The 11,166-nt window shown below is 52.9% G+C and overlaps 1 protein-coding gene across 1 annotated transcript in view; it reads right to left on the minus strand.

Annotated features, from left to right (window-relative positions):
- The window catches only part of SEZ6L (seizure related 6 homolog like), a 163,026-nt gene that overhangs the window by 64,107 nt on the left and 87,753 nt on the right, over positions 1–11,166 (minus strand). The window lies entirely within an intron of this gene.

Consider the following 11,166-nt stretch of genomic DNA (forward strand, 5'->3'; position numbering starts at 1 on the left):
AAATGATTCCAGACGCGGCCAAATCTTCCCTGGTCGGGTGTGGGGGTGGCAACATTGCTCTGGCTGGTGGCCACTGGGTTAAGCAGAGTGAACAAAACAGGTGACCTGGCATTGACCTCAGAATACCATAGACGTCCCCTCCCATTCTCAGAGCTGGTCAGCTTTGTTTGCTCGCATCCATGCGTCTTAAGGTTGGAGAAGGTCTCAGCATCACCCCTGCTTCACAAAGAAAAAGTTGGATCGAATGAGGACTGTGTTTTCTTCTCCCACTCACATTTGGCCATCAATTTATTCATTCATTTCCTCCCTTCCTCCCTCCCTTCCTTCCTTCCTTCCTTCCCTCCTTCCTTTTAATAAGCACCTATGTACCAGCCACCGCACCAGGCCACAGGTGCCGGCATCCAGAGGTCCCCCTGGGTGAAGAGCTGGAGCCGATGAGCACAACCCGTTCCTCTCATGCAGCTCGAGAGGACCCAGCACAATGGGCTTAGTCACTCCGGTGGGCAGGAGGACCCTCAGCTAGATGAACGCTGCCGATCGGTCCACACGGACTTTGGGGAGGCGTCCTGGGACACAGGGGAGAGGTGGGAGGGGGGCTCGGGGGCAGTGGAGCTCCGTCTCCTGCCTCAGTTACTGCCCCCGCCTGCGCGCCCGCGCTAACAATGCTGACTGACATAGAGATGGCGCCTGACACCGCACAAAACGCAGCCCCAGCGGAGACGGCATTTCACCTCCAAAAGTTCGGTGATTTTTTTATAGATGAAAGAAAAGCAAGGCTCAAAGAGAGGAGGTGACTTGGCCAAGGTCACAGAGCCAATTGGGGTAGAGTTACACACTTTCTGACGTTGTGTCCTGTGCTCTTCCCTCTTTCCCGCACCTCAAATGATGTTTTCCAATGAAACAGTTTATTTGAGAAATGCAAGAACACCTGAAACATATAAAATAAAAAATATAAGCACGGCCCTGCTCTCTCCCTGTCCATCAATCTTGCCGCCTTTTTAAAAAAAGCTTTTATTTATTTATGTTTGGAGAGAGAGGAAGAGAAGGACAAAGGGAGAGAAACATGAATGTGCGGTTGCCTCTCACATGCCCCTGACTGGGGACCTGGCCCACAACCCAGGCACGTGTCCTGACTGGGAATCGAACCAGTGACACTTTGGTTCGCAGGCCCAGTGCTCAATCCACTGAGCCACACCAGCCAGAGCTCAATCCTGCTTTCTAATCAGTGTAAGTCGGATCGTGTTGAATCTCCAAATAAAATGTACTCATATGAAAATAACAGAGTGCTTTTTACCCGAAAAGGTGTGACAGCCCGCAGCAGCGTGGGGCTGGAGTCAGAACTGCCTGTGTTCCAGGGCCGTCCTGCGGCTCGCTGCCCTTGAGACCCTGAACAGTCACGTCCCTTCTCGGGCCCTCGCTGTGCTCATGTGCAAGGTGAACTTGTCCCAGCCTTATCTCTTCGGGGTGTTAGAGAGAAAAATGAAATCTCGAGTGGAAAGCGTCGCGCTCACACAGCAGCCTGTCAGCTCTCATGAACACTGTTGTCGCTGTCTAGCTGAGCAGTCACGGAGTTCTTACATGGTATGTATTGCTCTGTCACTTACTAAGAAATGCATTTTGAAATACTGCAGTCACTCAAAAAGAGTTAAAGACTAAGGCAGCCAATACCCACGTGTAGACACCTTCAGCTTAAGAAAGAGAACGGGACCAACACAGCTGAAGAGCGAGTTCGCTCTTCCCTCCCACGTTCTTCATCTTCTCCACCCCCGTGGGGTGATGATTGCTGTCCTGAACTTGACCTCCAGCATTTACTGTGTGCATTATTATTTTACTGTCATTGTTATTTATTGTCTGCATTTACTTTTCACACACGTCGATGTCTCTGAACAATATGCGGGATTGTGGGGCATGTTTTAAAACCACACAAACACAGTCATGCTCCATGAATCATTCTGAAACCTGCTCTTTTCTTTTCAATTGTTCAACACTTTGTGAGATTCATCCATGGTGATAAGTGTAGTTTTGACCGATTTACTTTTCACTGCTGTATACTATTCCACACACGAGTCTCCCACCACCAATTTTCACTTCAGATCCATTGCAAATATCTTTTCCTGTCAGCGTGAAATGGTCACTTCACCCTTTTTTAATGACTACCTGAGAATATAAACAGATACGTGACTGGACCAGGGTCTTATCGGTATTTACATTGTTGCCATTCTCCGGCCCCCCCTCTCAAATAACTCTGCAATGAGTACACATTTTTGGCCGACCGTCCAGGGAATTCTCAGGAGAATGACCTAAGAGCTGCTGCCCAAGGAGGGAGAGGGAATCAGTTTTTACTGTGCATCATTTTATACAGTTCGATTAATTTGCCACATGCATGCTATTTTTACAGCGATAATAATTAGTAATTACGGTTAATAGTAATGAAGGGTCCGCTGAGGTTGGCCCCCCCAGTTCCAGAGGAAGACAGAACCCTAGCCTTTCTCAGGGTTTCTCACTGCTCCCACAATCCCACTGGGGTGGGAAATTCTGCCTTCACTGTAATTTTAAAAATGTAAAAAGTTTAAGTTTAAAAAAAAGGGTGCTTTGGGGGTGTTTGGCACCTTAGTTAGGAGCTGGTGATGTTTAAATCCAGGAATTCTAGAGTTCTGCATGGGCCGTGCAGGGGTGGCGGGAGCGGGGTGTGGACGTCACTGATAGACCCAGTGCTCAGGCCTCGTCCGGTGAGAGCGGCTATGGCCTGGTCCTCAAACCTCCTCGAGGACCAGTCATTCTAATTTCCTTTCTTTTCACCCAATTTATCCTCAGGACTAAAAGGAGCAGATTTCTATGCCATCTCCTCCTTGCACCTGGAGATGAGTTAAGTGGCAGGGAAATGAGTGCCAGGAAAGAGGGAGGAGGTTGGCTGGGGCCGTTGATCGACAGTCTGTGATTTGCCGCGTCCACTGTGAGGGCACAGTGGCTGGTGATGGGAAAGGAACTCAAGACCCCCGAAGCAAAGCCCCACGCATTCCCCCAGGCAGTGTGACCCTCCACGGGAGAAGGGGCATCGGCCCACACCAGGGGATCATCCAGCAATGGTCTGCACCATGCTCAGAGCCCCTCACTCTGAAAAAATCATCAGCTCCGTCCAGCACAGTCACATGGGATCTCGGATGGGCTCACCTTTCCATTTCTACGATGCACCAAAGAACCTGTGTCCCTGCACTAGAGAAGGAAAGAGGGCAAGTTGTATCTTCAAAAGACATTTCTAGATGCACTACGGTCCCCATAGCCATTGTAGCAAAAACCCTGCTTCTCTCCTGGACTTGACCGCACAACTCGAGCCCCTTCCATCTGCAGTAGCCAGGGGGATCTTTACAAACCACCCCTGCCTGGGCCCGTGGGCCTCTCTGGTAAACTAGAAACTCCTTGCCTTTTCTGGAAACTTCCTGGTGATGGGTCCCAGCAGGCTTCCCCGTCCTCTTCCTCACTGCCGTCCGCAGCCCAGCGAAAGCACCATTTCAGTTCTCCCGAGTTCCACTGATGTCTCTCTCCCTCCCTCCCCCCTCATAGCTCCATCACCACTTTGCACATGATGTTGTTGGCCTCTCCCTGCATTTACTCATCTTCCCTGAACTCCCGGCACCACCGGGAGTTCACGCGCCACGGGAGAGACGCGCCACGGCATCAGTCACACTGCCATGCATGGCTGTGCTTTCCCTCGTCTTCCCCACCAGGAGTAATTTCCCCAGCATGGCGATCGCATTGCTTCCTTCATCACAGTCTCCCTGGCCTGTGCTGTGGCCATGGGCCTGACACATAGTAGGTCTCCATGTGGATCTATGTAATGAATCATGAAATGCCTGCAGTGCGGGTGGAGAGCAAGATTAGGTGTGTGAGACACAGCCCACCCCTTCGAGCGGGGGTCGTAGACGAGTAGGTGGTCTACACCACTAGCTGTCATAAAGGTGAGTCTTGGTAAACTTGACGTTGGACAAGCATGCTTTGCTTGACGGTGTCGTGGGTGGAGAGATGTTCTAGGCGAATGTGCACCTGGCTCGTTCTAACCACAAACCTAACTTCATCGTGGTGTCAAGGTCTCCCATCCCCACTAGCCACATGGTTTGCTTTAGCCGCGGGAGGGCAACGAGCAGCCCGGCGGGTGACTTTGTGCGGTGTCTTCATTCTGGCACCACCCCACGGGCTGTGGTCACACGGACGGAGGGGAGATTTGGGTGCGAGGTATGTATCCCCCCCAACAGTGCACCAAACTGAACGTGTAAGCTGCCAGCCCGACCCCTCCAGAGTCTGCTTCAGAAACCCGGCGCGGGGCGGGGGGTGGGGGGGTCCCGGGGGGCTTGCAGCAGGTGTGAAAAAGACAAGCTTGTGCGGGCAAGAAAGGACTCTTTCAGTGTTACGGCTACAAGAGTAATTATCCGATAATTGTCCTCTGTGAGCCGGCTTCTCCCCACTAATGGGCCTCCTTTGCAATTCACGCGGGGTTCAGAAAGCCTCGAACATTCTTTCATGTCCAGTTACATCTCATCAGAGCCGAGGCCGGGGGAGGGCGTCCATCTTGCCCGTGAGTGAGCCCTGAAAGCTGCTGGCACAGGGCCGCGGTCCTGCCTCTGTGTCTCTCACGGTCTGATGAACTGTGGCTGACATCATTGCCAGCTGATGAACATTTAAACGCTGCCCCCCTTCCCCCCACCTCCATCCCCACCTCCCCCCTGCCCACCCCTACCCCATTCATGCCTCAGGGCCGACTTGGTGATTTCTTGCCGGCAGCGGCAGCGGCAGCGGCAGCGAGGGGGAGAGGAACACGGCGTGATTTATTTGTGTACGCGGGAGCCAGTGAGTCATTGAGGGAAGGCTGGGAGACAGACACGGAAGACGGCTCAGAGAGAAAACCCGCGGCGGGAAGTCTGTTGTCGATTCAATTACCTCTGCGCTCGCACAGACGAGTATAATACTCGGGAATGGATCCAGACGGTGTGCGAGTGAGTTTGAAACACAGCCTAAGTTTATTTCTCATCACCCGTTGCCTCGGCTTTCCAGACAAGCACGAAGAGCAGACCCGCAGCGTCCCAGGAGGCTCCTGGGCCCCGCTCAGAGGGGGAGGACCCCCGGGAAGTCGGGAGGCCTGACCCCCAAGCTGCTCTGTGACCTCGAGCGAATCCCATCTCTCCAAGCCTCGGCTTCTGGCTTCGTCAAGTTGGGAGGGCAGTCTTTGTCTGCTCTACCTTAAAGAAACAAACACTGGGGCGATGCGGGGAGTTGTGTGGACGATTGAGTTTTAAGATGTTCACAGCCGTTTTACAACTTCGAGGCTTAATTTTGTTTCATTTCAGATGGGAGGGCAGGCCTCCCGTCAGTCATAGCAGAAGACAACCGTGGCTTTGTTTGTTAGGGATGAATGAGACCTTCTCGTGGCTTTATCTGTGGCGTTGAAATGCTGCTTTTATTTTTTTTCCTTTCCTGAAAAGTAGCTGTTGCCATCTTCACGTTAATGCGGAGGAAGTGTCGGGGGTGGGATTTGAACCAGGGCTGCCTGGCCCCCACACCCATGCCTCCCGTTTGTTGTGTATCCCCACCCCCGGCCTCAGCTGCTCCCTGGGCCTGCGCTGGCTGCCTTCCTGGTGAATGCCGAGGGCTTCTTACCACAAACAAATCAGCACAGGACCCACTCCAGCAGAGAGGCCCCTGGACACCAAGGAGGACACTAACTGTGCCCCACGGGGGGCAGAAAACCAGGTGCTCCTCTTGGGGAGTGGACTGCAGAGAAGAGTGAAATTTCAGCTTCTCCCAAGGCAGGATCCACAGGCACCTCGGAGGCGGGGAGACTGGCCTGGAGTCACCATTTCACAGATGGGCACACGGAGGCCCGTGGTTTGGAGGACCAAGCTCCAGATGAGGACAGGTCAGGGTGCCTCGTCACCTCACTCTGTGGCCTTTGGGGAGTCCATTCTCATCGCTGGGGCTCAATTTTATCCTCTGTAAAATGAGATAATCCTTAACGAGAATGACGATATACTTGAGGATGGACCCCCCAAAACTGCAATTTATTTATACAAAATTATATATTTATTCTTACATGTTGAAACTTCAGTCACCTTCAAAGGACTCTCCATTTGATGCAAAACCCCTACTGAGACATTATTTCCACTGCTCAAAACAGTTCTTGAGGCCTTTTTGTGCTTCTGCTGTTTTTTGCTTCACCTCATCCACCTTGGCAAAACATTTCCCTTTGAGGACTTTTTTCATCCAGGAAGACAAAAAAAAGTTGCTCAGGGTGAGATCAGGTGAACAGAGAGGGTGGGGCCCAAGGGTCATTGTGTTTTTTGGTCAAAAACTGCTGAACACTCAGCAGGGGGTGGGCAGGTAGGCTCGTAAATCACCCATCATGAAATGGGCAAATGCATTGAGTCTTCCAGAAAAAAATTCACTGAAGCCGAATGCAGCCTCTCACAACAACACCAGCTGGTACACTGATACAGATGGTTCCTAGAACACTCACCTAGTGGGGGAAGCCTGTACTGCAAGGGGCCCACCCTCCAGAAGATAATTCTGTTTTGGGGGGGCTCCCCCTCGTAATTGTGCAGTAGAGAACTCACTCAGCAGGTGTGGATTGTCCACGCCCTGCACATTCTAAAGAAAGGTCTCTGGTCCCTGGGAAGGAAGCTCTAAAACCTTGAAATACCCTGTCCTGCCTGATAAAAGTTTCTTTGTTCCCCTGGGGACAGTGGGGATTAACAATGTGACTTATGGTGGGCACCTTGGGCCTGGTATTTGACCTCTACATGGGCCGGAGACTAAGATCAGCCACATGGGTGGTCACTTAGGCCTACATGACCAACCCCCATAAAACCCTTGGACACCAAGTCTCGTGTGAGCTTTCCTGGGTGACCACATTCTGTGGGTGTCGCAGAGCTCTGCGTGTTGGAATCACATGCTGTCCTCACAGCTCCCCTGGGGGAGGACAACCAGGAGGTCATGGGTGCTCTCTCCCAGACCCTGCTGTGTGCCTCTTCCCTTTGCCGACCTTAGCCTTACCCTCTGGGTGCGATGGCTTCTCTGAGTTCTGTGGGTCCTTCCGGCAGATCATTGACCCTGAGGGTCATCATGGGGACCACTGAACCCTCATAAGCAGCAAAAGTGGGACCACAGGATTGAATCAGCAGTTGGAGTAGGAGTCAGAGAGCTGAAAACCTAAGCCACCTTCAATGATGATGGTGATGATGATGATGATTATGATGCAGGCTGATGGTGACAAGTGTCTGTTATATGCCAGGTCCTGTTGTACCCACTTCTACACGCATCATTTCATTATCTCCTCTCCATACCCCTGGGAGGTAAATGATGATACTATTACCCTTTTCTACAGATGAGGAAACTGAGACGCAAAGGAGTCTGGCCACTTGCCCGAAGCAACACAGCGAACTGCAGGGCAGGGACTGGAGCATAATCCACAAAGCGCTGGGCAGGGTGGTCGCTCATACCCCTCCCTGACCTATGTTACGGGGAGGCGATTTTAAAGGACAGTTTGTCTTTGGGACCCACCGCTGAGCATTCTGGGGCTTGGAGGAAGAAACAGTTGCTGCTTCACCCCACTTCTCCCCTGTTCTCTCAGCGGACTTTGTCCCTGCCAGGCCCACACCGGCTGCCTTCTAGGTCAACTCCAAGGGGGACTTGGGCCAGAAATAGGAGAAGCCATTTCATTCTGTTTTCCCCATCCCAGCTCCCCCCTTTCCTCCAGTCTCATCCCACACCACCCCTCCTACCCCGCCTATTCCCCCCATCCTGTCCCATCCCAGTCCATCCCATTTTGTGACCGTGCAGGAGTGTGTGCTCCGTGTTGGGGACATGCAGGAGGCACAGCACACTGTCCCTACCCTCGGCCTCCCTGGGTCCAGGTTCTCACTGAGCGGATGAGCTCAGCGCGTGCTGGGGAGCAGGCTGGCACCACCGAATGCCTAGCCCCAGGCTCCCCCTCTCCCTCAGTCCTGGGCCCCAGGGCCTTCCTCTGGGAGCCCAGCCAGCCTCTGCCGGGAGCCTGACGAGCGCACGCAGCCAAGGAGAACAACGCCTCGGGTGTGCATGCGCCTGGGGCCGAGGCGGCGCACAGAGGCTCCCTTCACTCCCCGGCCTGGCCGCTGGGCAGGTGGTGGGTGTGGGACTTGGGGGAAGCACCGGAGGGGGCATAGTTAAGGGTCCTCACAGCGGCCACTGTCGGCCCCCTGACCCGCAGAGACTACACACAGAGCCCCAGTGTCCTGGCGCCCACCTGGTCCCCTTCGCGGGCACCGTGCCCGCACATGCTGGCACCGGGCCATCCCCCTGGGGTGGAGGAAGGATGTCCTTTTATTCACGCAGTGGCCGACTCTGCCAAGGGTGGCTCGGCTCACATGGGGCTTGTGACACAGAGAGAGAGAGAGCGATCAGCGCAGAGAGACAAAGGAAGGAAGATGACAATCTCCTCTTGGACCGCGACTGTGACGTCCGCCCCAGGGCTGCTGACAGGTTGCCCCGAACGGTAGTGACGACTGCCACTTCCTGCACCTCGTAACGTGCGAGGTGTTTTACACGCGCCACCTCCTGGAATCCTGACAACTACTCTGGGATCCGAGGCCTGCTCATTTTCCCATTTCGCGGATGAGAATACTGAGACTCAGAGAGGGAGAGTCACTCGCCCCAGAATACACCAGGAGAGGGTGGTGGAGCTGGGGTTCGAATCCAGGTCTGCTGGGCATTGGGCCCCTTCATGTCTAGCCCTGCCCCATTTCTTCAAAGCATTCTAAAGACGGGGTCTTATTTACTTTTCGCAACAGCAATTCCTTCATTCCCCCGTACCTTTATTCAGTCATTCAGCAAACTCCCTGAAAACCCACTGGGTGCCAGGCACTGGGCTCCGCCATGTGGAAGGAGGTATCCAATGTGTTGGGAACAGTCTCTCTTCCCGGGGGAGGGGGTGGGAATGAAAGGGCAGGGAGCTCACTCCAGAGCCCCTGCTGGCCCTCCCCCCGGTGCCCATGCCTATCGGAGGCTGTAGAGCCAGGAGCAATGGGGTGTCCTGAGCTCTGCCTGTTACCCCTGCCCGGATAGTCCCAGCTTCCTGCTTGGTACTGAGCTACCCAGAGGGGCCTGGCTGGCTGAGTGGTGAGAGCACTGGGCGGAGAGCTCAGGTCTGTGGTGTCCAAAACCCCAGGTGAGGATGGTCACGCAGACCACAGTTAGTTTCTTGTTCCCAAACATCCTTTTCAATGCTTCTCATAAACTTTGATTGGAGTGTAATATATGCATAGAAACGCCCACTGAGTGAGCTTTCCTCGGGTGGGACACATACCTATAACCGGCCACCACCAGAGCAGGAAGCAGACATTGCCCGCACGTACTGTATTTTCTCGTCGCGCTCCCCTCCGCACCCCCTAGTTTGCATTCTGTGGTTGAGGATTAGTTCTGGCTGCTTATGAATTCGTTGGATAATTGCACAACGTTTGCTTTGTATCTGGGTCCTTTCACTCATCGTGTGTGTGGAATGGATCCGCGTTGTTGAGAGTAGGGGTAACCCATCCCCATCTTACTGTGGTGTGGCATTCCGTTTTACGACTACACCACAGAGCATCCATTCTACTGCTGATGGGCACTTGAGCCGCTTCCAGGTTTGGGATATTGTGCCTATAACCGTGAATGTTGTCTTGACGTATTTTTGATGCACGGGTATACTCATTACCGTTGGGTGTATTTCCAACAGAATGCCGTTTGCACAGCATGGTCTGTTCATCTTTAATAGATGCTGCCAAAAACTTAGTACAGAGCTTCTAATTGTGATAAAAAATCTATCCAGCTGCTTTCCTACCATGCAGTTACCACCAGACCGACAGCAACCTAATAATAATGACTATTTTAATTGCCATCCTGTTGTTCCTTTCTTTCAAGGACTCGGGAATAAAGGCACACGCTAAGCACCACGTCAATGGTCTGGATAAAAACCTGAACCAAGTGCATACCCAAAGAAGCCAATCAGACATTATTCCAAAACAAATTTCCCCTCCCCAAGGGCTGGCCGGCCACGCTTCCCCCTCATGTTGGCCCCTGGGTCGTTAGTGGACACCTCATTACATCCTTGAGTGGGGATCGATCCTTGTAGCTCCCTCTCTAAGTGTGAAATAAATCCAGGGGGCAAGGCTCAACCGCAATGAGGTTTCAAGGTGGCTGACCCCTTAGAGGGGCAGAAAGGGGCGAGTTGGGGGGAGGGTGGGGAGAGCTGAGGGAGTAGACCTGCAGTGTCCAGGAGACACCAGGGAGCGCTCTCCATTAAGCTGCAGGCAGTGCACCCCCCCCCACGAACCATCTCGGCTCCCTGTCGGATGAAGAAGGGATGAAAGGAGGGGTGCAAAGATACGATGGGGCTGGGGTGATTCCGCCACGGGCCAGAATTTAAAGCCCCAAGAGGTCTGAATCCACATCTTTGCTCTGCAGGGCACTGGAGACACACACAGCTTTTATTCTGCAAATTTGCCTCTTGCATTCTTTGCCACCATATCTTCGCTGGAGCTGTTCCCTCCACCAGGTGCACGTACCTCCTTGACACACAAAGGCACACACATGTGCCAGGGTGTGTGCACACACAACACACACGTCACAGCCATCAGCATCAACATCTCAGTTGCCAAAATCTTTGCTAATTCTGCTATTACAACGTAAAAGCCTCCTGCTTTGGCCGTTGTTGCTTGTTCGTTTGTTTTAGAGATGCAAAGGAATTCTAATTTTATAATAGGGGCCTTGAGCCCCAGGAAAGAAGAGTGACTTGTTCATTGTTACCCAGGACGTAATGACGATGACAACAACTACAATAATAACAATATCTCGGTGATAATAATTAGCCCTTACTACGTGCCAAGAACTGGGCTCAGCACCTTTCCCCACGTCGTCTTATTTAATCCGTGTCAAGTCCCATGTTTGTGTCCATTTTATAGAAAGAAACGGAGGCTCAGGAAAACAGCATCGCCCTCCTGCAGCACCCGCAGGCGGGCTGAGCACCGTCTCTGGGTCTGTCCAACTCGAGGGCAAGTGTCTTCAACTGCTTCTTGTGTTCTTGACCCTCTGACCTTCTCCTTATTGGATCGCTTCTTTCTTCTCTTTTCCCGTCCCCTCCCTCCCTTTGTGTACGAGGCTTGC

The sequence above is a fragment of the Phyllostomus hastatus genome, unplaced genomic scaffold, assembly GCF_019186645.2.
Source record: "Phyllostomus hastatus isolate PE091 unplaced genomic scaffold, TTU_PhHast_1.1 phas_contig_1162, whole genome shotgun sequence".
Classification (NCBI taxonomy): Eukaryota; Metazoa; Chordata; class Mammalia; order Chiroptera; family Phyllostomidae; genus Phyllostomus; species Phyllostomus hastatus.